Raw genomic sequence first — 26332 nt, 5'->3', positions numbered from 1 at the left:
ATCGAACGTGCGCTTTTGAGTGGCGAGACATGCCAAAATCTGGAGAAAAAGACGCTGATTGGCCAAAATGTCCAACTGCGCTTCATTTGCGGGGATTATTTGAATTAGCGCGAAAAATTATAGATCAACAGATGAGTTTTTTTCTCCCAGGGTCAACCGTAAATTCCGGACTTATGCCGCTACTTTTTTCCCGTACGCTTTGAACCCTGCGGCTTGCAAGACGATGTTTTTTTGTTCCATGGCGGCAATGATAAAAAATAGTTTCCCCCTTGAGAGTAAGACTCAGGATTGGCTGAAAAGAAATAAACGTTCAACTAGGGCTGGGCGATATGGCCTTTTATTAATATCTCCATATGTTTAGGCCATGTCACGATACACCATATATATCTGGATATTTTGCCCTAGCCTTGAATGAACACTTGATGCATATAATCACAGCAGTATGATGATTCTATGTGTCTACATTAAAGCATTCTTCTTCATACTGCATTAATATATGCTACTTTTAAACTTTCATGCAGAGAGGGAAATCCCAACTAAAAGTGTATTTATTAAACAGTTATTAAGCAGTGGCACAAACATTCATGTCATTTCAAAACAGAAAGTGCAAGATTGTCAGAGACATTTTAAAACAAGCTGTTAGTGCACTTTTGTGCATGATGTCACTAAGATGACATATCAAAACAACACTAAATTAAAGTGCACTTTTTGTACAGAACGCCACTACAATAGTTTAAAACAAATAAAGTGCACTTTTGTGCATGATGTCACACAAGATATTTCAATAAGTGTCAAATACAAATGAGCTGCATAATAGTAAATCAAATAGTGTATGTCCTTCGCTATGTGGTAGGTTCCTGCGGACGTTATCGCCTTCTGTTGTTGACTATTTGTTTCATACGGTGTTGATGTGGAAATGTTTGCTTAGGCATTTTGTTGACTGTGGCACCGAATGGAGATGTTGACATGCGGAGTTTCAAGCACTCTTCATTCTCTAGCGGGTGACTTTTCAAATGATGCTACAAATTAGCAGTAATGCTACTTTTTGTAGCAACGCTTTTGCCGCATACTTGTAAAACATCTTCCCGCTTGAAGCCAAACCACCGTCAGACGATGGACCCCCTGCTGTTTTTCTTGGGAATTAAATCTTCCTTCATTTGTTACCAGATTCTCTCGTATTACCACTAATATATCGAGTATATTCCATATATCGCCCAGCCCTACGTTCAACTAGATGAGGCAATTCCTGAAACGTGGCGTTATGGAGTCTGTTTAGCTGATTGGAGCGCTAGCTTGCGCAGCTAGTGGGTCCATGACGATGGCTTCTGTTTTGTTTGAGCCGCCGTTTTACTGCCGTGTTACAGACACCGTTTGCAAACAATTAAGGTGTGTAACAAAATCTTTCGTAGCGGTATACATCTGCGGCTTATTTAGAATACATTTTTATTTCTTCAAAAATTTAGCGGGTGTGGCTTAAATACCAATGCGCTCTATAGCCCAAATATTATAGTAATAATTTTTGTTTTTTGAAATATAATATACTGGTGTCTAGGGCTGGGCGATTATCGATATACTCGATATATCGCGGGTTTGTCTCTGTGCGATATAGAAAATGACTATATGGTGATATTGGAGTATACGTTCTCACGCAGTTGCTTTTAGCTGCTGGCATTACACTACAGGCTCTTCTTACTCTTTCTTGTCTCTCCTCACAGAGACGTAAAACAAGCGCACCTTCTTACATACGTCACATACGTATACACCCTCGCGGAGCAGAGAGGTAGCGACATGGCTAACGTTAGCTGTGGTGCAAGTGGTAATACGAGAGAAAGAAGGTGTGAATCTGGTAACAAATGAAGGAAAAATAATTAATTCCCAAGAAAAACCGCAGGGGGTCCATCGTCTGGCGGTGGTTTGGCTTCAAGCGGGAAGATGTCGAACAGACAACCATAATTTGTCAAGTGTGGGGCAAAAGCGTTGTTACAAAAAGTAGCAGCACTGCTAATATGTAGCATCATTTGAAAAGTCACCCGCTAGAGAATAAGGAGCAGTGTTTCCCACACATTCATTTATTTGTGGCGGCCCGCCACGAAAGAATTAAGGCCACCACAAAAAAAAAAATTTTTTTTTTTTAGTTTTAAATTATTTTTTTTGTGTCCTGTCAAGCTTCTCAGGCAAATCATATAGTTGATGTAGATGCCCATATCAGCTGTTCAGATTTACTTTACAAAAGAGAAGTGTAGGATCAAGATTTTTGGAGCTCTTTGTTCAGTGGATCAGATGTTTGATGAAGCTTTGTGTCTATCTACCACCACTACTGTTTTCTGTTTATTTGTTACTGACTGTGGCAGGACACCTCTGCCTCTGTTTCACTTTATGTTGCTGGTAAATAATATGGTTGTAGTAGTAGGCTAAAGTTAAATTATTTAGTATGCACTAATTAAAGGGGCAGAGCTTTAAGAGACATTTTAGCTTTTATATTTTTATAAGATATATTTCTTGTAAGAACCACAATTAATAAATATATTTCAGTGTATAAATTATTGTTCAAATCTGTATATAAATATGTACATAAAGTGTTGTAATTATATTGTAAAATGGATGGATGAATGGACGTTTAAAGGCCTACTGAAAGCCACTACTAGCGACCACGCAGTCTGATAGTTTATATATCAATGATGAAATCTTAACATTGCAACACATGCCAATACGGCCGGGTTAACTTATAAAGTGACATTTAAAATTTCCCGGGGAACTTCCGGTTCAAAACGCCTTTGGAGGATGACGTATGCACGTGACGTAGCCAGTTTAACAGAGGTATGGCTTCCCCATTGAAGCCAGTACGAAATAGCTCTGTTTCCATGTCATTATTCCACAGTATTCTGGACATCTGTGTTGGTGAATCTGTTGCAATTTGTTCATTGCATTATGGAGAAAGAAGCTGAGCAAGCAAAGAAGAAAGTCGGTGCGAAGCGGAGTATTTTGCGAGGGAAGTCAGCAACACAACACAGTCGGTGTTTCATTGTTTACATTCCCGAAAGATGCAGTCAAGATCGAAGAACTCGGACAACAGAGACTCTTACCAGGAGGACTTTGACTTCGTTAACAGACGCAGACGTGATACCGTGAGTACGCTTCCAAACATTTGATCGCTTGCTATAACTAGCTCGAGCTAATAGGTGTTTGTTATGCGGGATTAATTTGTGGCATATTAAATATAAGCCTGGTTGTGTTGTGGCTAATAGAGTATATATATGTCTTGTGTTTATTTACTGTTGCAGTCATTCCCAGCTGAATATCAGGTCCCACCCGCGCGCTTCCAAACATTTGATCGCTTGCCCGTACGTGCGTGTCATGTACGTAACTTTGGTTAAATATATAAGCTTTATGAACCTTGGGTTAGGTGAACGGTTCTTTGGGCTGAGTGAGTGTGTGTGTTGTGCAGGTGTTTGAATTGTATTGGCGGGTTATATATACGGGATCCCGTCCATATTACCCGCTCGAGCTATAACTAGCTCGAGCTAGTAGCTAGTAGCTAGGAGCTAGCATAACAAACACCTAGGTGTTTTTATGCGGGATTAATTTGTGGCATATTAAATATAAGCCTGGTTGTGTTGTGGCTAATAGAGTATATATATGTCTTGTGTTTATTTACTGTTGTAGTCATTCCCAGCTGAATATCAGGTCCCACCCCCGGCTCTCACAGCATCTTCCCTATCTGAATCGCTTCCACTGCCCACTAGTCCTTCACTTGCACTTTACTCATCCACAAATCTTTCATCCTCGCTCAAATTAATGGGGAAATTGTCGCTTTCTCGGTCCGAATCTCTCTCACTTCTGGCGGCCATCATTGTAAACAATAGGGAACTTTGCGTATATGTTCAACTGACTACGTCACGCTACTTCCGGTAGGGGCAAGCCTTTTTTTATCAGATACCAAAAGTTGCGATCTTTATCGTCGTTGTTCTATACTAAATCCTTTCAGCAAAAATATGGCAATATCGCGAAATGATCAAGTATGACACATAGAATAGATCTGCTATGCCCGTTTAAATAAAACAAATTCATTTCAGTAGGCCTTTAAAACAAAACTGTTATTAATTAGTAAGTATAAATTTTTTTAGCCTTTTTAGAGAAAATCATATCATTGTAGTAAATTGTGCAAATTACTCGATGATGTCATGGTGACCACGCCCATAGCTACGCCCCCACCGCCACAGGTATCTTGGCAGTTTATGGGAAACACTGAGGAGTGCTTGAAACTCCGTATGTCAACATCTCCGTTTGGTGCCACAGTCAACAAAATGCCGAGGCAACCATTTCCACATCAACACCGTATGAAACAAATAGTCAACAACAGAAGGAGATAACGTCCGCAGGAACCTACCACATAGCGAAGGACATACACTATTTGATTTACTATTATGCAGCTCATTTTTATTTGACACTTATTGAAATATCTTGTGTGACATCATGCACAAAAGTGCACTTTATTTGTTTTAAACTATTGTAGTGGCGTTCTGTACAAAAAGTGCACTTTCATTTTAGTGTTGTTTTGATATGTCATCTTAGTGACATCATGCACAAAAGTGCACTTTATTTGTTTTAAACTATTGTAGTGGCGTTCTGTACAAAAAGTGCACTTTAATTTAGTGTTGTTTTGATATGTCATCTTAGTGACATCATGCACAAAAGTGCACTAACAGCTTGTTTTAAAATGTCTCTGACAATCTTGCACTTTCTGTTTGGAAATGACATGAATGTTTGTGCCACTGCTTAATAACTGTTTCATAAATACACTTTTAGTTGGGATTTCCCTCTCTGCATGAAAGTTTAAAAGTAGCATATATTAATGCAGTATGAAGAAGAATGTTTTAATGTAGACACATAGAATCATCATACTGCTGTGATTATATGCATCAAGTGTTCATTCAAGGCTAAGGCAAAATATCCAGATATATATGGTGTATCGTGACGTGGCCTAAAAATATTGAGATATTAAAAAAAGGCCATGTCGCCCAGCCCTACTGGTATCATATGGGTATACATTGTATCTGCCGATGTAGTTACAGTATAAAGGCCTACTGAAACCCACTACTAGCGACCACGCAGTCTGATAGTTTATATATCAATGATGAAATCTTAACATTGCAACACATGCCAATACGGCCGGGTTAACTTATAAAGTGCAATTTAAAATTTCCCGCTAAACTTCCGGTTCGAAACGCCTCTGAGGATGACGTATGCGCGTGACGTCAATCATTGAAACGGAAGTATTCGGACACCATTGAAGCCAATACGAAATAGCTCTGTTTGCATGTCATTATTCCACAGTATTCTGGACATCTGTGTTGGTGAATCTGTTGCAATTTGTTCATTGCATTATGGAGAAAGAAGCTGAGCAAGCAAAGAAGAAAGTTGTCGGTGCGAAGCGTCTATTTTGCGAGGGAAGTCAGCAGCAACACGTACACAGCCGGCGCTTCTTTGTTTACATTCCCGAAAGATGCAGTCAAGATCGAAGAACTCGGACAACAGAGACTCTAACCAGGAGGACTTTGATTTGGATACACAGTTGCGATACCGTGAGTACACAGCTGCGCTTCCTAACATTTGATCGCTTGCTATAACTAGCTCGAGCTAGTAGCTAGGAGCTAGCATTAGGATTAATTTGTGGCATATTAAATATAAACCTGGTTGTGTTGTGGCTAATAGAGTATATATATGTCTTGTGTTTATTTACTGTTGTAGTCATTCCCAGCTGGATATCAGGTCCCACCCGCGCGCTTCCAAACATTTGATTGCTTGCCCGTACGTGCGTGTCATGTACGTAACTTTGGTTAAATATATAAGCTTTATGAACCTTGGGTTAGGTGAACGGTTGTTTGGGCTGAGTGAGTGTGTGTGTTGTGCAGGTGTTTGAATTGTATTGGCGGGTTATATATACGGGATCCCGTCCATATTACCCGCTCGAGCTATAACTAGCTCGAGCTAGTAGCTAGTAGCTAGGAGCTAGCATAACAAACACCTAGGTGTTTTTATGCGGGATTAATTTGTGGCATATTAAATATAAGCCTGGTTGTGTTGTGGCTAATAGAGTATATATATGTCTTGTGTTTATTTACTGTTGTAGTCATTTCCAGCTGAATATCAGGTCACCCCCGGATCTCACAGCATCTTCCCTATCTGAATAGCTTCAACTCCCCACTAGTCCTTCACTTGCACTTTACTCATTTACAAATCTTTCATCCTCGCTCAAATTAATGGGGAAATCGTCGCTTTCTCGGTCCGAATCTCTCTCACTTCATGCGGCCATCATTGTAAACAATAGGGAACTTTGCGTATATGTTCAACTGACTACGTCACGCTACTTCCGGTAGGTGCAAGCCTTTTTTTATCAGATACCAAAAGTTGCGATCTTTATCGTCGTTGTTCTATACTAAATCCTTTCAGCAAAAATATGGCAATATCGCGAAATGATGAAGTATGACACATAGAATAGATCTGCTATCCCCGTTTAAATAAAAACATTTCATTTCAGTAGGCCTTTAAGGGGTAAAAAAGAATACAGAGAGATGTCAAATTGGCAAAAATTGTGGCAGATAATGGGTTTATGTCTACTGCAAACTCCTGGAGGATTATTTCTCTCTCGCTCTGCTTCTACTCACCATAAAGCTGCAGTTGAAAAGCATGCTAGTAGCTTCCGCTGACACTTGAGCACTTCACTTTATCCCTGCGGAAAAAAAGAGAGAGGAGACGTTAGCGCGATGAATCCACAACGAAGTCGGTCAACGCGTTTAGATTTCCGACTGGTGCTTGTGACTAAACCTTGCATTTTCTCTTATCATCATCAGGTACCAGGGACTATGTCCCAAACAACGCGGCAAGTTGTTTCAACAAGCACGACGTGCCTGACAAGGATGAGAAGAAGGGAGCACTGGAGGTCGAGACACACACAGGCTGGAAGGTGGAGTGACAAACATCAGTTGTTATGCCAACAGGAGAAGCAGCACTTGAGGACATTTGCTGTTGACAGCAGGGTCTCCACACCTCACTGGACCTAAACGTAAAACTTCCTAGACCAACTGCATGAGAGGCGGGGCACATAAGGATTGGCCGAAAAAACTGTCACGATATCAGCGTTTAATATCGGTCGATATCAATAATTGTGAGAATGCACTTAATATTCTACACCATAATATCATCTATTTGTTATTATTATTATTACATGTGTGGATGTCCAATTATTCACAGACATAATATTCTCCACCAAAACATCATCTATTTATTATCATTATTATTGTGTAAATGTCCAGTCATTCACACACATACTATCCACCAAAACATCTATTTTTATTATTATATGTGTGAATTTCCAAGCATTCACACATATTATCCACCAAATCATCATCTATTTATTATTATTATTATTGTGTGAATGTCCAATCATTCACAGATATAATATTCTACACCAAAACATCATATATTTATTATTATTGTGTGAATGTCCAATCATTCAGACATAATATTCTACACCAAAACATCTACTTAATATTTTTTATTATTGTATGAATGTCTAATCATTCACAGACATAATATTCTACAACAAAACATCATATATTTATTATTATTGTGTGAATGTCCAATCATTCAGACATAATATTCTACACCAAAACATTTACTTAATATTTTTATTATTGTGTGAATGTCTAATCATTCACAGACATAATATTCTACAACAAAACATCATATATTTATTATTATTGTGTGAATGTCTAATCATTCACAGACATAATATTCTACAACAAAACATCATATATTTATTATTATTGTGTGAATGTCCAATTATTCACAGACATAATATTCTACACCAAAACATATATTTATTTTTATTATTGTGTTAAATGTCCAATCATTCAGACATAATATTCCACACCAAAATATGATATATGTATTATTATTGTGTGAATGTCCAATCATTCAGACATAATATTCTACACCAAAACATTCATTTATTATTTGTATTATTGTGTGAATGTCCAATCATTCACAGACATAATATTCTACACCAAAACATCATATATTTATTATTATTGTGTGAATGTCCACTCATTCACAGACATAATATTCTACACCAAAACATCATATATTTATTATTATTGTGTGAAAGTCCAATCATTCAGACATAATATTCTACACCAAAACATATATTTATTATTTTTATTATTATTGTGTGAATGTCCAATCATTCACAGACATAATATTCTACACCAAAACATATATTTATTATTTTTATTATTATTGTGTGAATGTCCAATCATTCCCAGACATAATATTCTACACCAAAACATCTATTTATTAATTTTTTTATTGTGTGAATGTCCAATCATTCACAGACATAATATTCTACACCAAAACATCATCTATTATTATTATTGTGTGAATGTCCAATCATTCACAGACATAATGTTCTACACCAAAATATGATGTATGTATTATTATTATGTGAATGTCCAATCATTCACAGACATAATATTCTACACCAAAACATCATATATTTATTATTACTGTGTGAATGTCCAATCATTCAGACATAATATTCTACACCAAAACACCATATATTTATTATTATTGTGTGAATGTCCACTCATTCAGACATATTCTACACCAAAACGTCTATTTATTAATTGTTTTATTGTGTGAATGTCCAATCATTCACAGACATAATATTCTACACCAAAACATAATATATTTATTATTATTGTGTGAATGTCCACTCATTCACAGACATAATATTCTACACCAAAACATCTATTTATATTTTTTTTTATTGTGTGAATGTCCAATCATTCACAGACAAAATGTTCTACACCAAAATATGATGTATGGATTATTATTATGTGAATGTCCAATCATTCACAGACATAATATTCTACACCAAAACATCATATATTTATTATTATTGTGTTAATGTCCAATCATTCACAGACATAATGTTCTACACCAAAATATGATGTATGTATTATTATTATGTGAATGTCCAATCATTCACAGACATAATATTCTACACCAAAACATGTATTTATTATTTTTATTATTATTGTGTGAATGTCCAATCATTCACAGACATAATATTCTACACCAAAACATCTATTTATTATTTTTATTGTGTGAATGTCCAATCATTCACAGACATAATATTCTACACCAAAACATCTATTTATTATTTTTAATATCGTTATTGTGTGAATGTCCAATCATTCACACACAGCAGATTCTACACCAAAACATCATCTATTATTATTATGCCGCAATACTATCAGAACTGTTCCGAGTATTAAAACGTTTGTCTCGACCAGGAATCAAGAACGCCCCAAGAACATAAAAAAAACCATCCTAGATTACCCAGAATCCCCGGTTTTCGGGGAAATGTTTCCACTGAAAATAAATGGACCATTCTTCGAACTTGCACAATTCCCACCGATGTGACTGTTCCACCATCCACACACTCCACTCACATAAGACAATCAAACTACTGTTTTCCAAATTAAAATTTTTTTTTCCAGGAATTGTTTTCCAAAGCCCTTTTTTCACCTCTTCCTGGAAAATGTTCGCAGTCCACATTTTTCAACTGTTTTTGACCATTACACCTTCAAAACATTCTTCTTAAATCGGGACAACAAAACTACCATTTTTCATTTTCGTACAAATTCCCAGTTTTCCCGGAATACCAATTTAAATTCAAATTGTCACTACGTCAAAATTTTTCAACTGTTTTGAAAAATTCCAACACCAACCCCATTGATAGGACAATCGTTGTATTGCTACCTACAGTATATTGCCAAAAGTTTTTGGCCACCTAGGGATGATGTTCGTTAAGAAATTATCGATGTCATTATCGAATCCTCTTATCGAACCGATTCCTTATCGAATCTCTTCTCGAATCGAGTTTCACGGGAAACTCCCGAATTTCAGTGCCCCTCCCAAAAATCTCATGGGGCAACCATTCTCCCGAATTCCTCCCGATTTCCACCCGGACAACAACTTCAGTTTAGAGGTCACGGTTCGGTTCATTTTCGGTACAGTAAGAAAACAACAAAATATAAATTTTTTGGTTATTTATAGTGATGTCCGATAATATCGGCCTGCCGATATTATCGGCCGATAAATGCTTTACAATGTAATATCGGAAATTATCGGTATCGTTTTTTAAATTATCGGTATCGGTTTTTTTATTTTAATTTTATTAAATCAACATAAAAAACACAAGATACACTTACAATTAGTGCACCAACCCAAAAAAAACCTCCTTTCCCCCATTCACACAAAAGGGTTGTTTCTTTCTGTTATTAATATTGTGGTTATATATATATATATATATATATATATATATATATATATATATATATATATATATATATATATCAATACAGTCTGCAAGGGATACAGTCTGCAAGGGATACAGTCCGTAAGCACACATGATTGTGCGTGCTGCTGGTCCACTAATAGTACTAACCTTTAACAGTTAATTTTACTCATTTTCATTAATTACTAGTTTTTATGTAACTGTTTTTATATTGTTTTACTTTCTTTTTTATTCAAGAAAATGCTTTTAATTTATTTATCTTATTTTATTTTAATTTATTTTTTAAAAAGGACCTTATCTTCACCATTCCTGGTTGTCCAAATTAGGCATAATAATGTGTTAATTCCACGACGGTATATATTGGTATCGGTTGATATCGGTATCGGTAATTAAGGGTTTGGTCAATATCGGAAATCGGCAAAAAGCCATTATCAGACATCCCTAGTTATTTATTTACCAAATTTGCAAAATCTTCCATCAAAAATATTTGATGTGAAGTAATGGGAACCTTGGATAGGTCAATAATTCATAACAACATTGATTTTGATTCAATATTATGTTTTGAGCAATGAGTTTGAAAAAAACAAAAAAAAAACAGCTTTGTTTTATTAGTCAACATTGCAACTTTTTCTAAATTACATTTAACCTTTAAGCTTTTTTATTTCACTTTTGTTAATATTTTTGTTTATTTTAATAGTATTTTTAGAATGTGCCGTGGGCCTTTAAAACATTAGCTGTGGGCCGCAAATGGCCTCCGGGGCACACTTTTGCCACACCTGGTATAGATAATAAAAAATTAAATGTGATAAATCTATGGATAAAAAGCAGAGCCTGGCGACGCATGCGCGTTTATCATAACTCTCTCTGTCTCTCTCTGTCTCTGCCCCTCCCTCACCAATGCTGCTGCGCCCACAATTTGTTTTGTTTTTAACCCCTTCCTAGCCCTGAACGTACATTGTTAATACACGCAACCCTAACTCAAAATGCCTAGCAGCGACCGGGCTAGGATAGACTGACCATACGTACTCTTTTCACCGGACATGTCCTCTTTTGCGGGGCTGTCCGGGCGGAGTTTCTTAAATGCCTCAAATGTCCGGCATTTTGAGTATTGTTTACACAACATGCGGTACGCTACTTAATATGTCCGTGTGGAAACTCGTTCGGTACACCTCTGCACGGAACCGAAACCCCCGTACCGAAACGGTTCAATACAAATACACGTACCGTTACACCCCTAATTAATGAATTAAATATATATATATATAAGAAATACTTTAAAATATATACACCCCCTTTGGAAAACCTTGTTACATTGTTTAATGCATCTAGCGGGGCATCACAACAAAATTAGGCATAATAATGTGTTACTTCCACGACTGTATATATCGGAACCGATACCGGAATCTGTAATTAAGAGTTGGACAATATCGGAATATCGGCAAAAAAGCCATTATCGGACATCTCAAGTTCTGATAATTTTCTCCTTTTTTGTGAGGGGAAAAAAGACACATTTTTAGAAACAAGGTTGGTTGCATGAACAAAGGCACTCACGCTATCAGCCAATCAGGTGGCTAGGGATGATGTTGGAAAACCGGTTCTCCCGATGCTTCGATAAGAAAAGAACCGATTCCATGGATTCGAATCCCTTTTTGAGAACCGGTTCCCGTTATCAAAGCCACTATACCGTATTTTCGCGACCATAGGGCGCACTGTATTAAAAGGCGCCGTGTCAGTTACGGGTGCTATTTTCTGTATTTGACGCATAAATAAGGCGCAGCGTATTTTTGGGCGCAGGCATGGTTAACAGTGTTTCCCATAAACTGCCAAGATACCTGTGGCGGTGGGGGCGTGGCTATGGGTGTGGTCACCATGACATCATCGAGTAATTTGCATAATTGACTACAATGATATGATTTTCTCTAAAAAGGCTCAAAAAATGTATACTTACTAATTAATAATAACAGTTTTGTTTTAAACGTCCATCCATCCATCCATTTTATAATATAATTACAACACTTTATGTACATATTTATATACAGATTTGAACAATAAGTTATTCACTGAAATATATTTATTAATTGTGGTTCTTACAAAAAATATATCTTATAAAAATATAAAAGCTAAAATGTCTCTTAAAGCTCTGCCCCTTTAATTAGTGCATACTAAATAATTTAACTTTAGCCTACTACTACAACCATATTATTTACCAGCAACATAAAGTGAAACAGAGGCAGAGGTGTCCTGCCACAGTCAGTAACAAATAAACAGAAAACAGTAGTGGTGGTAGATAGACACAGAGCTTCATCAAACATCTGATCCACTGAACAAAGAGCTCCAAAAATCTTGATCCTACACTTCTCTTTTCTAAAGTAAATCTGAACAGCCGATATGGGCATCTACGTCAACTATATGATTTGCCTGAGAAGCTGGACAAAAAATAAAAATAAAAGTTATTTTTATATTTGTGGCGGCCTTAATTCTTTCGTGGCGGGCCGCCACAAATAAATGAATGTGTGGGAAACACTGGTTAAACATACGTTAACCCAAAAAATACGCTGCGCATTATTTATGCGTTGAATACAGAAAATAGCACCCGTAACTGACACGGCGCCTTTTATTACGGTGCGCCCTATGGTCGCGAAAATGCGCTGGAGAAACTTCTCTATGACTTTAGCTCCAGACTTCTTCTGTTTGTTTGAGATCGTCATTACTGCCACAAGTGGTGGAAAAGTGTATTACAATCGAGGACCACAGCTGAGAAGCAGATTTCTTCAGTGTTTTTCAATCTTTTGTGAGCCAAGGCACATTTTTTGCGTTGAAAAAATGCGGAGGCACACCACCAGCAGAAATCATTAAAAAACTAAACTCAGTGGACAGTAAAAAGTCGTCGCAATTGTTGGATATGACTTTAAAGCATAACCAAGCATGCATCACTATAGCTCTTGTCTCAAAGTAGGTGTACTGTCACCACCTGTCACATCACGCCCTGACTTATTTGGATTTTTTTGCTGTTTTCCTGTGTGTAGTGTTTTAGTTCTTGTCTTGCGCTCCTATTTTGGTGGCTTTTTCTCTTTTTTTGGTATTTTCCTGTAGCAGTTTCATGTTTTCCTTTGAGCGATATTTCCCCGCATCTACTTTGTTTAAGCAATCCAAGAATATTTCAGTTGTTTTCATCCTTCTTTGTGGAGACATTGTTGGTTGTCATGTCATGTTCGGATGTACATTGTGGACGCCGTCTTTGCTCCACAGTAAGTCTTTGCTGTCCTCCAGCATTCTATTTTTGTTTACTTAGTAGCCAGTTCACTTTTAGTTTCGTTCTGCACAGCCTTCAATAAGCTTCAATGCCTTTTCTTAGGGGCACTCACCTTTTGTTTATTTTTGGTTTAAACATTAGATACATTTTTACCTGCACGCTGCCTCCCGCTGTTTCCGACATCTACAAAGCATTTAGCTACCTGCTGCCACCTACTGATATGGTATTATTACACGGTTACTCTGCCGAGCTCTAGACAGCACCGACACTCAACAACAACACATCATTTGCAGACTATAATTACTGGTTTGCAAAAAATATTTTTAACCCAAATAGGTGAAATTAGATAATCTCCCACGGCACACCAGACTGGCACAGTGGCTGAAAAACACTGCTCTAGTGGGTGCTCAAGGTCTAGAAATGGTTAAGAAACACGGATATAGACCACAGATGTCACTTTCAAGGCAAAAATCTGGCCCGCCACATCCTTTTGGAAATAATGTGTCAAAGAACTTTATCTTTCTATTTATCTCCCTTATTTTCAGAAAAAGATATACGTATGCGGCTGCTTATCGTTTAAACTCTAATATTATATAATCAAATATAATTACAACAGATTATCAAACTAACATATATTCCAAACATTTTTTTGTACTGAAAATGTAATGATGTTGTACTTTTAAGAACACTGACAATAAAGTTCCATTCCATTCAAACAAAAATACTTAAATACCTGCTTGACTGGTGATTTTATCACTAAAATTGAACACTGTTATAAAAATAAAAAAACAGGAAGCTCAGTAATTTCTTAAGTAAAAAAAAAACTGGGGCCCCGTTTTTCTATTTATAGTACCAAAATATGCTGTAAAAATATGTACATTTTACGGTAAAATTCTGGCAACTGAGTCCACAACATTTGTTTAGGAGTACGTAAGAAAATATACATTAAAATTTACAGGCTATTGTGTAACAGCGGCATGAGGAAAATCCTCATCGTTTTTTATTCTTATATTGTGCTATGTGGCCCACAATGAAAATGAGTCAATCATAAAATTCTTATGCATTATTTTTTATATATAGTTTCCTTTTTCTGTACCACAAAGTTTTAGAGGCGAGGAAAATGTCTAAAATAGTGATCTCCTTGTCAATACACTTAAGGTATTGACATATTGTATATTAAGTATGTGTCAATGAAAGGGCATTTTATGACTTTTCTTAATTTGATCACATGCTATAGTATTATTTTATTGTCATCATTTTTGTATCCCTTTAATTTAGGTAGCCAGGGACTGCAGATGGAAATGAGCTATAATCTGGTACAGAACATATCTGTCTTTGAGCTTAATGTTTCTGTGCATTGTCCCTTCAAATAAAGACTAAACTAACTAACTAAAAACAAAACTAAATCATTATCAAGCATGTTTTGTTAGTAGAAAGATGCTCAATTTAGTGATATTCTGTAGTATTGATATGTACCGGAAGTGCATTGGTTTGTTTATTTATTTAATTTTATAAACCTTTATTTATAAATTGCAACATTTACAAACAGTTGAGAAATAATTTGTGAAGTGACGTGAATTATATTTATATAGCACTTTTCTCTAGTGACTCAAAGCGCTTTACACAGTGAAACGCAATATCTAAGTTACATTTAAACCAGTGTGGGTGGCACTGGGAGCAGGTGGGTAAAGTGTCTTGCCCTAGGACACAACGGCAGTAACTAGGATGGTGGAAGCGGGAATCGAACCTGGAACCATCAAGTTGCTGGCACGGCCGCTCTACTGACCGAGCTATGCTATAACTTAATCAAAATAAGTACAAAAACAGTACAAAACAGCACCAGGGGGTTGTAAACTCAAAGTAACTAAAATAGAATGCAATATATATATATATATATATATATATATATATATATATATATATATATATATATATATATATATATATATATATATATATATATATATATATATATATATATTAGGGCCGCAACAACTAATCAATTATAAAAATAGTTGGCTATTAATTTAATCATCGATTCGTTGGATCTATGCTATGCGCAGAGGCTACTTTCTTTTTTTTTTCTTTCTTTTTTTATATAAACCTTTATTTATAAACTGCAACATTTACAAACAGCTGAGAAACAATAATCAAAATAAGTATGGTGCCAGTATGCTGGTTTTTTTTCAATAAAATATTGGAAAGGATAGAAATGTAGTTTGTCTCTTTTATCCGATTATTAATCGATTAATCGAAGTAATAATCGACAGATTAATCGATTATCAAATTAGTTGTAGCCCTAATTTAAACCAGTGTGGGTGGCACTGGGAGCAGGTGGGTAAAGTGTCTTGCCCAAGGACACAACGGCAGTAACTAGGATGGTGGAAGCGGGAATCGAACCTAGAACCCTCAAGTTGCTGGCACGGCCGCTCTACTATAACTTCATCAAAATAAGTACAAAAACAGTACAAAACAGCGCCAGGGGGTTGTAAACTCAAAGTAACTAAAATAGAATGCAAAAAATATATATATATTAGGGCTGCAAATAACGATTAATCTGTCGATTATTACTTCGATTAATAATCGGATAAAAGAGACAAACTACATTTCTATCATTTCCAGTATTTTATTACAAGTATAACCCATTTATTGAAAAGAAACCAGCATACTGGCACCATACTTATTTTGATTATTGTTTCTCAGCGGTTTGTACATGCTGCAGTTTATAAATAAAGGTTTATAAAAAAATATTAAAAAAATAAAATAAATAAATAAAAATGGCCTCTGCAATAGATCCAACGAATCGATGACTAAATTAATCGCCAACTATTTTTATAATCGATTAGTTGTTGCAGCCCTAATATATATATATATATATATATATATATATATATATATATATATATATATATATATATATATATATATATATATATATATATATATATATATATATATATATATATATATATATATATATAAGTGCAAAGCCATAGGCTCACACAATTTCAGTAAATATTTTAAATTTGGAACACAGCATCATCGTTTTCACAGCTTTTTGGTTGTTAAAGGTTTAGAGTGTCCTAACATATAGTTATAAGTCTTTTTTAAAAGACACAAAAAGCAGGTCGGGTATTGAGAAACTTACATTTATGAATATAAAAACTTAGCCAATAATATAATGAGGTTGCAAAGGAAACATTTTTTTCATACAGTGTAAATCCAAATAGCACACATTTGTCATGAATATTGTCCAGGATGATTGGTTTGTTTATATAATGTCAATATAAGAATATACAACAAAGGGGGCGGTCCTACGGGCTGAAAGTACCCGGATGTGACGTCACAGCCATATGCTAAAATATAAATACAGCAAAGAGCGAGCCGCGGTTTCTGTAATTGACGTATTCGCCGTGCGCGCACCTCGGCTGCGACGTCGACATTTCCACCACGAAACGACGGCTTGTCAAAATTAAAAGCGTGGAACCACAAACGGTCCTTAAAAAAAGAGACTTGGCGCCAAATCCACGCGGGAGCCGAGAGGCCTAAAATCAAACATGGCGCCACCGCCGCGGCAACATGTCACTTCCTAGTGTGCCTTTAAAGAGAAGACAAAAAGTCCACGGCCATTAAAGCCCCGAGTCACGTTAAGGATGCGTCCGGCGCGGTGTTTAGTCTACTTAAAGCTCCGCCGCCCCGCGGATGGTCGCTACAAGACCCCGGGACGGGACACGGAAACACACACACGGGCATATTGTTCACGGTGCCACCATTTTACCTTCACGTCCAGCTGCGCTCTGTCCGCCTCAGTCCACGCACGGCGGCCGGCAGCGAGCACAAAGAGTACACGCAAACAAACACTCGTAGTTAAAAACTGCCAGTTGGATTAAATTGTGGGTTTTTGTGTCCCGCCACAGTGGACTGCTCCTGGTTCCCGTCGGCCTACCAACACGGCACAAGAGCGCTATTGTACCGTGTGTGCCGCCGGGTCCTAAACACCGCCGGGTTCGCGGCCAGCCAGCGTGGGTGCGTTCGATTTTAACGCCGGCGTGTTGCAAATGACGTCAGCCACTGACTCGTTAACTACACTTTACAGTCATATGACTTGGTATTTGTAACATGCTAACTGTATCCATCCATTTTCTACCGCTTGTCCCTTTTTTGGGGGTCATCCACTTTATTCGTATAGCACATTTAAACAACAACAATGTTTCCAAAGTGCTGCACAACAATATTAAAAAACAATATTCAAATATTATCCTTAGCTCCACCAATGACTGATTAAAAACAACAAAAAAAATATATAAAACATGTTCATGCTAGCATGCTAACATTAAAGTGCTACCTTTTTTGAGCTAATTTTGCAACCGTTTACCCTAGAGTCTTATAACGTCATATGTGACACTTGTTACCTGTTGGCATGCTAATGTTAGCATGCTAGCATGCTAATATGAACATGCTACCTTTAGCATGCAAACGTTAGCATGCTAACATGAAAGTGCTAACTTTTTGAGCTAATTTTGCAACCGTTTACCCTAGAGTCTTATAACGTCATATGTGACACTTGTTACCGGTTGGCATACTAATATGAACATGCTACCTTTAGCATGCAAACTTTAGCATGATAACATGAAAGTGGTACCTTTTTTAGCTACTTTTGCAACCGTTTACCCTCGAGTCTTATAACGTCATATGTGACACTTGTTGCCTGTTGGCATGCTAATGTTAGCATGCTAGCATACTAATATGAACATGCTACCTTTAGCATGCAAAAGTTAGCATGCTAACATTAAAGTGCTACCTTTTTTGAGCTAATTTTGCAACCGTTTACCCTAGAGTCTTATAACGTCATATGTGACACTTGTTACCTGTTGGCATGCTAATGTTAGCATGCTAGCATACTAATATGAACATGCTACCTTTAGCATGCAAACGTTAGCATGCTAACATGAAAGTGCTAACTTTTTGAGCTAATTTTGCAACCGTTTACCCTAGAGTCTTATAACGTCATATGTGACACTTGTTACCTGTTGGCATACTAATATGAACATGCTACCTTTAGCATGCAAACTTTAGCATGATAACATGAAAGTGCTACCTTTTTTAGCTACTTTTGCAACCGTTTACCCTCGAGTCTTATAACGTCATATGTGACACTTGTTGCCTGTTGGCATGCTAATGTTAGCATGCTAGCATACTAATATGAACATGCTACCTTTAGCATGCAAAAGTTAGCATGCTAACATTAAAGTGCTACCTTTTTTGAGCTAATTTTGCAACCGTTTACCCTAGTCTTATAACGTCATATGCGACACTTGTTACCTGTTGGCATGCTAATGTTAGCATGCTAGCATACTAATATGAAAATGCTACCTTTAGCATGCAAACGTTAGCATGCTAACATGAAAGTGCTAACTTTTTGAGCTAATTTTGCAACCGTTTACCCTAGAGTCTTATAACGTCATATGTGACACTTGTTACCTGTTGGCATACTAATATGAACATGCTACCTTTAGCATGCAAACTTTAGCATGATAACATGAAAGTGCTACCTTTTTGAGCTACTTTTGCAACCGTTTACCCTCGAGTCTTATAACGTCATATGTGACACTTGTTGCCTGTTGGCATGCTAATGTTAGCATGCTAGCATACTAATATGAACATGCTACCTTTAGCATGCAAAAGTTAGCATGCTAACATTAAAGTGCTACCTTTTTTTAGCTAATTTTGCAACCGTTTACCCTAGTCTTATAACGTCATATGTGACACTTGTTACCTGTTACCATGCTAATGTTAGCATGCTAGCATACTAATATGAACATGCTACCTTTAGCATGCAAACGTTAGCATGCTAACATTAAAGTGCTACCTTTTTGAGCTAATTTTGCAACCGTTTACCCTAGAGTCTTATAACTTGTACGTGACACTTGTAAACTGTTAGCATGCAAATGTTAGCATGCTAACATTAAAGTGCTACCTTTTGGTGCTAATTTTGCAACCGTTTACCCTAGAGTCATATAACTTCATATGTGACACTTGTTACCTGTTGGCATACTAATGTTAGCATGACAGCATACTAATATGAACATGCTACCTTTTTAGCTAACTTTACGTTTATTTCTCTACATCATATAACTTGGTATGTGACACATGCAACTGATAGCATGCTACCATTAACTTGCTAGCATGCTAAAATTAACACGCTAACTTTTTGAGCTAGTTTTGCTAATGTTAGCATGGTAGCATACTAATATGAACATGCTACCTTCAGCATAGAAACTTTAGCATGCTAACATTAAAGTGCTACCTTTTTTGAGCTAATTTTGCAACCGTTTACCCTACAGTCTTATAACGTCATATGTGACACTGGTTGCCTGTTAGAATGCTAACTTTAGCATGCTAGCATACTAATATGAACATGCTACCTTTTTAGCTAACTTTACGTTTATTTCTCTACACCATATAACTTGGTATGTGACACATGCTAACTAATAGCATGCTACCATTAACTTGCTAGCATGCTAAAATTAACAGGCTAACTTTTTGAGCTAGTTTTGCTAATGTTAGCATGGTAGCATACTAATATGAACATGCAACTTTTTAGCTAACTTTACGTTTATTTCTCTCCACCATATAACTTGGTATGTGACACATGCTAACTGATAGCATGCTAGCAAGCTAATGGTAGCATGCTATCAGTTAGCATGTGTCACATACCAAGTATAGCATGCAAAAATTAGCATGCTAACATTAAAGTGCTACCTTTTTGAACTAATTTTGCAACCGTTTACCCTAGAGTCTTATAACGTCATATGTGACACTGGTTACCTGTTGGCATGCTAATGTTAGCATGCTAGAATACTAATATGAACATGCTACCTTTAGCATGCAAACTTTAGCATGCTAACATTAAAGTGCTACCTTTTTTGAGCTAATTTTGCAACCGTTTACCCTAGAGTCTTATAACGTCATATGTGACACTGGTTACCTGTTGGCATGCTAACTTTAGCATGCAAACTTTATCATGCTAACATTAAAGTAAAATACGTTCACATTCAGCCGGTAGTTGCAACTTGATACTCCAAAACGTGCTCAATGAAGCCATTAATCCTGACTTCTTTGATAAAAAAAAACAAACAAAACAAACCCGGTATAAATAGTTTTATTCATTTTTGTTTTGTAGGCGAACGTGTGTTATATATTATTTATAAATAATGTTCCTGATCAGTATTCATGTATTGTTTATTGAGATTATTTCATTTTATTTTTCAGTATCAAACGGTTCAAGTCGGTCAAAAAGTGTTCAAATAAAAAAAAAACATTTACATTTCTGGCAATTTGATGCATTTTAAATCTTTTCTGTTACAGAGCAAAAAAAAACAAAACTAATAAAGTAATTCTTTGTTGTAAGTAACTTAATATATATTTTTTCCTTTTGGAAGAATACAATCTTATCCACAGGTGTACTTATAACAATTGTCCAGACACATAATGACAATATTAGTCATTATAATGATAATATTAGAATTAATAATGACAATATTAGTAATAACAATGACAATATTAGTATTAATAATGACAATATTAGTAATAATAATGACAATACTAGTATAATGACAATATTAGTAATAATAACAATATTAGTATTAATAATGACAATATTAGTATTAATAATGACAATGTTAGTATTAATAATGACAATATTAGTAATAATAATGACAATACTAGTATTAATAATGACAATATTAGTAATAATGACCATATTAGTAATGACAATAACACACTTTGATGCACGATATATCGACCTACAAACTATAGCAGATAATGACAATATTAGTAATAATGACCCTGTTAGTAATAATAATGACAATATTAGTAATGATGACAAATTAGTCATAACAATGACATTAGTAATAATAATGCCTATCAGTCATAATAATGACACTGTAAGTAATAATAATGACAATATCAATCATAATAATGACAAAATTAGTAATAATAATGACAATATTAGTCAATATTAGTAATAATAATGACAATATTAATCATAATAATGACATTAGTCAATATTAGTAATAATAATGACAATATTAGTCAATATTAGTCATAATAATGACTATTAGTCATAATAATGACACTGTTAGTAATAATAATGACAATAATAATCATAATAATGACAATATTAGTAATAATAATGTCAATATTAGTCAATATTAGTAATAATAATGACAATATTAATCATAATAATGACAATATTAGTCAATATTAGTAATAATAATGACAATATTAGTAATAATGACCCTGTTAGTAATAATAATGACAATATTAGTAATGATGACAAATTAGTCATAACAATGAAATTAGTAATAATAATGCCTATCAGTCATAAAAATGACCCTGTTAGTAATAATAATAACAATATTAATCATAATAATGACAATATTAGTAATAATAATGACAATATTAGTCAATATTAGTAATAATAATGACAATATTAATCATAATAATGACCATATTAGTCAATATTAGTAATAATAATGACAATATTAGTCAATATTAGTCATAATAATGACTATTAGTCATAATAATGACACTGTTAGTAATAATAATGACAATAATAATCATAATAATGACAATATTAGTAATAATAATGACAATATTAGTCAATATTAGTAATAATAATGACAATGTTAATCATAATAATGACAATATTAGTCAATATTAGTAATAATAATGACAATATTACTCAATATTAGTAATAATAATGACTATTAGTCATAATAATGACACTGTTAGTAATAATAATGACAATAATAATCATAATGACAATATTAGTAATAATGACCCTGTCAGTAATAATAATGACAATATTAATCATAATAATGACAATATTAGTAATAATAATGACAATATTAGTCAATATTAGTAATAATAATGACTATTAGTCATAATAATGACACTGTTAGTAATAATAATGACAATGATAATCATAATGACAATATTAGTAATAATGACAATATTAGTTATAATAATGACAATATTAGTCAATATCAGTAATAATAATCACTATTAGTAATAATGACACTGTTAGTAATAATGACAATATTAATCATAATGACTATTAGTAATTGTGACAATATTATTCATAATAAAGATAATATTAATCATAATAACTATTAGTAATTATAATGACAATATTAATTATAATAATGACAATATTAGTAATTATGACAATATTAATTATAATAATGACATTAGTAATAATAATGGCAATATTAGTAATATTAAAATTTTAGTAATAATGACAATATTAGTAATAATAATGACATTAGTAATAATAATGACAATATTAGTCAATATTAGTAATAATAATGACAATATTAGTAAATATCAGTAATAATAATCACTATTAATAATAATGACAATATTATTCATAATAAAGATAATATTAATCATAATGACTATTAGTAATTATAATGACAATATTAATTATAATAATGACAATGTTAGTAATAATAATGACAATATTAGTAATATTACCATTTTAGTAATAATAATGACAATATTAGTAATAATAATGACAATATTAGTAATATTACCATTTTAGTAATAATAATGACAATATTAGTAATAATAATGACAATATTAGTAATATTACCATTTTAGTAATAATAATGACAATATTAGTAATAATAATGACAATATTAGTAATATTACAATTTTAGTAATAATAATGACAATATTAGTAATAATAATGACATTAGTAATAATAATGACAATATTAATAATAATAATGACAATAACGCATTTTGATGCACGATATATCGACCTACAAATTATTGCAGATAATCAATATTATTGTCAACATAATTTTGAAACCAATGAACCACTGATGTAATAACTCATAATAATAATAATAATAAATGCAATACACTCGTATTTCTCCTATATTTTTTTAATATTGTAACTGAAACTTTTAAACATCAAAGTTAAATAAAACAAACAAATAGAAATAAAATATAGGAACATTTAGCACTTGAATAAAAATCACAATCGAAAGCAATAAAATAGGTTCTGTCCCTGATACTGAAAAATTAAATAAAATAAACTTTATGTATCAAACGGTTCAAGTCGGTCAAAAAGTGTTTAGTTTCAACAAAAACATTTAAATTTCAGGCAAATTAATGCATTTTAAATCTTTTCTGTGATGGACAAAAAACCCCCAAAGCTAATAGTTATTTGTTGTAAGTTGATATATCCATCCATCCATTTTCTACCGCTTGTCCCTTACTGTATATATGTTTTCCTTTAGGAAGAATACAATGTTATGCAGAGGTGTACTTATAACAATTGTCTACTAGACACATGGAACTATTTATAGTGGTGTCATCTTTTGTACTAATTATGATCACAATTGGAATTATTCAAGTTTAATGTTTAAAATTTTGTGGCGAGCCGAGAGATCCAAGTTTGGCTCCAAGCCCCGCCCACATCCTATGTTCCTTCGCCACTTATCATCGCCCGTCCGTCTCGTATCGTTCTTTTTAACCTCACCTCATTTGCCCAGAGTCTGAAGGACGACATTTTAGCATTTATTCCGCCCGGGCCTCCGACCTGGGTGAGAGACAAGCGTGCCAGCTACCGAGCTAAAAGCCCCGGTTTTTCAGGCCGCGTGCGTCACCAACGTTCACGCGCGTATTTAGTCCTACATAACACACAAGAAAGGACAAAAAACAGTAAACTTTTACTACAAATTGCACATCAATAGGTGGCGCTATACAAAAACATTCAACAATAGAAAAAAGTCTGATCACATGACGTCTGGGATTGTGTTTCTAGAACAAACAGCAAAGGTGCCTCAGTCATGTTTGGCCCTCTTGTACAAAGTTTTCTCCATCGGTCGTCTTCTCAGGCTGAGCTTTGACAGAGTGACCCACGGGCACAAGTGGAATTGATGCTCGGACATTTTGATGCCGTCAGCCTACACCGCCAATCTGGTCATGTGACCCGGGAACGTCGTTACCTTAAGAAGTCACCTGATTGGACAGCTGTCACGTGACATTTCATTTCTAGATTCTACACCAAAATGTCGTCTGCTGGCTTAAATATGGAAGTTATTTTCATTTTTGGTTATTTTTACCATCTTAGATTTCACCAAAAGTGTGTCAAATATACTTTTAAAGAACTTTTGTGACATATTACATGTTCTAACTCAAATATCCCAAACCAAAATGTGGTATGTTGGGTTGAAAAAATGAGTTATTTCTATATTACGCAATATTTACTGTCTCAAATGTCACCAAAAGCTTCTAAAATATACTTTTAAAGAACTTTTGTGACTTTTTATGCGATGTAACTGAAATATCCCAAACCAAAATGTTGTCTGCTGGGTTAAATATGCAAGTTATTTTCATGTTTTGTTATATTTGCCATCTTAGATTTCACCAAATGATTGTCAAATATACTTTTAAAGAACTTTTGTAACATATTAAATGTTGTAACTAAAATATTCCCAACCAAAATGTCGTATGTTGGGTTGATTGTGTAAGTTATTGTTATATTATGCTAATTTTACCAGCTTAGATTTCACCAAAAGCTTCTAAAATATACTTTTAAAGAACTTTTGTGACTTTTTATGTGATGTAACTCAAATATTCTAAACCAAAATGTTGTCTGCTGGGTTAAATATGTAAGTTATTGTTATGTCATGTTATTTTTACCATCTTAGATTTCACCAAAAGTGTGTCAAATATACTTTTAAAGAACTTTTGTGACATATTACATGTTCTAACTCAAATATCCCAAACCAAAATGTGGTATGTTGGGTTGAAAAAATGAGTTATTTCTATATTACGCAATATTTACTGTCTCAAATGTCACCAAAAGCTTCTAAAATATACTTTTAAAGAACTTTTGTGACTTTTTATGCGATGTAACTGAAATATCCCAAACCAAAATGTTGTCTGCTGGGTTAAATATGCAAGTTATTTTCATGTTTTGTTATATTTGCCATCTTAGATTTCACCAAATGATTGTCAAATATACTTTTAAAGAACTTTTGTAACATATTAAATGTTGTAACTAAAATATTCCCAACCAAAATGTCGTATGTTGGGTTGATTGTGTAAGTTATTGTTATATTATGCTAATTTTACCAGCTTAGATTTCACCAAAAGCTTCTAAAATATACTTTTAAAGAACTTTTGTGACTTTTTATGTGATGTAACTCAAATATTCTAAACCAAAATGTTGTCTGCTGGGTTAAATATGTAAGTTATTGTTATGTCATGTTATTTTTACCATCTTAGATTTCACCAAAAGTGTGTCAAATATACTTTTAAAGAACTTTTGTGACTTTTTATGCGATGTAACTGAAATATCCCAAACCAAAATGTTGTCTGCTGGGTTAAATATGTAAGTTATTTTCATGTTTTGTTATATTTGCCATCTTAGATTTCACCAAATGATTGTCAAATATACTTTTAAAGAACTTTTGTAACATATTAAATGTGTGTAACTCAAATATTCACAACCAAAATGTGGTATGTTGGGTTGATTGTGTAAGTTATTGTCATATTATGCTAATTTTACCAGCTTAGATTTCACCAAAAGCTTCTAAAATATACTTTTAAAGAACTTTTGTGACTTTTTATGCGATGTAACTCAAATATTCTAAACCAAAATGTTGTCTGCTGGCTTAAATATGGAAGTTATTT

General features: G+C 34.3%; 1 protein-coding gene across 1 annotated transcript in view; it reads right to left on the bottom strand.

The window, feature by feature from the left end:
* The window catches only part of jade3 (jade family PHD finger 3), a 42028-nt gene extending 24379 nt beyond the window's left edge, over positions 1-17649 (bottom strand). The window contains exons 1-2 of the mRNA XM_062039306.1: positions 17395-17649; positions 6666-6730 (exon numbers count right to left, since the gene is read on the bottom strand). The gene's annotated coding sequence lies outside the window, so the exon portion shown is untranslated. The remainder of the gene's footprint in view (positions 1-6665; positions 6731-17394) is intronic.
* Positions 17650-26332: the final 8683 nt, after the last annotated feature.

This window comes from Entelurus aequoreus, linkage group LG27 (genome assembly GCF_033978785.1).
Source record: "Entelurus aequoreus isolate RoL-2023_Sb linkage group LG27, RoL_Eaeq_v1.1, whole genome shotgun sequence".
Classification (NCBI taxonomy): Eukaryota; Metazoa; Chordata; class Actinopteri; order Syngnathiformes; family Syngnathidae; genus Entelurus; species Entelurus aequoreus.
This window is presented reverse-complemented; position numbering and strand designations above follow the sequence as displayed.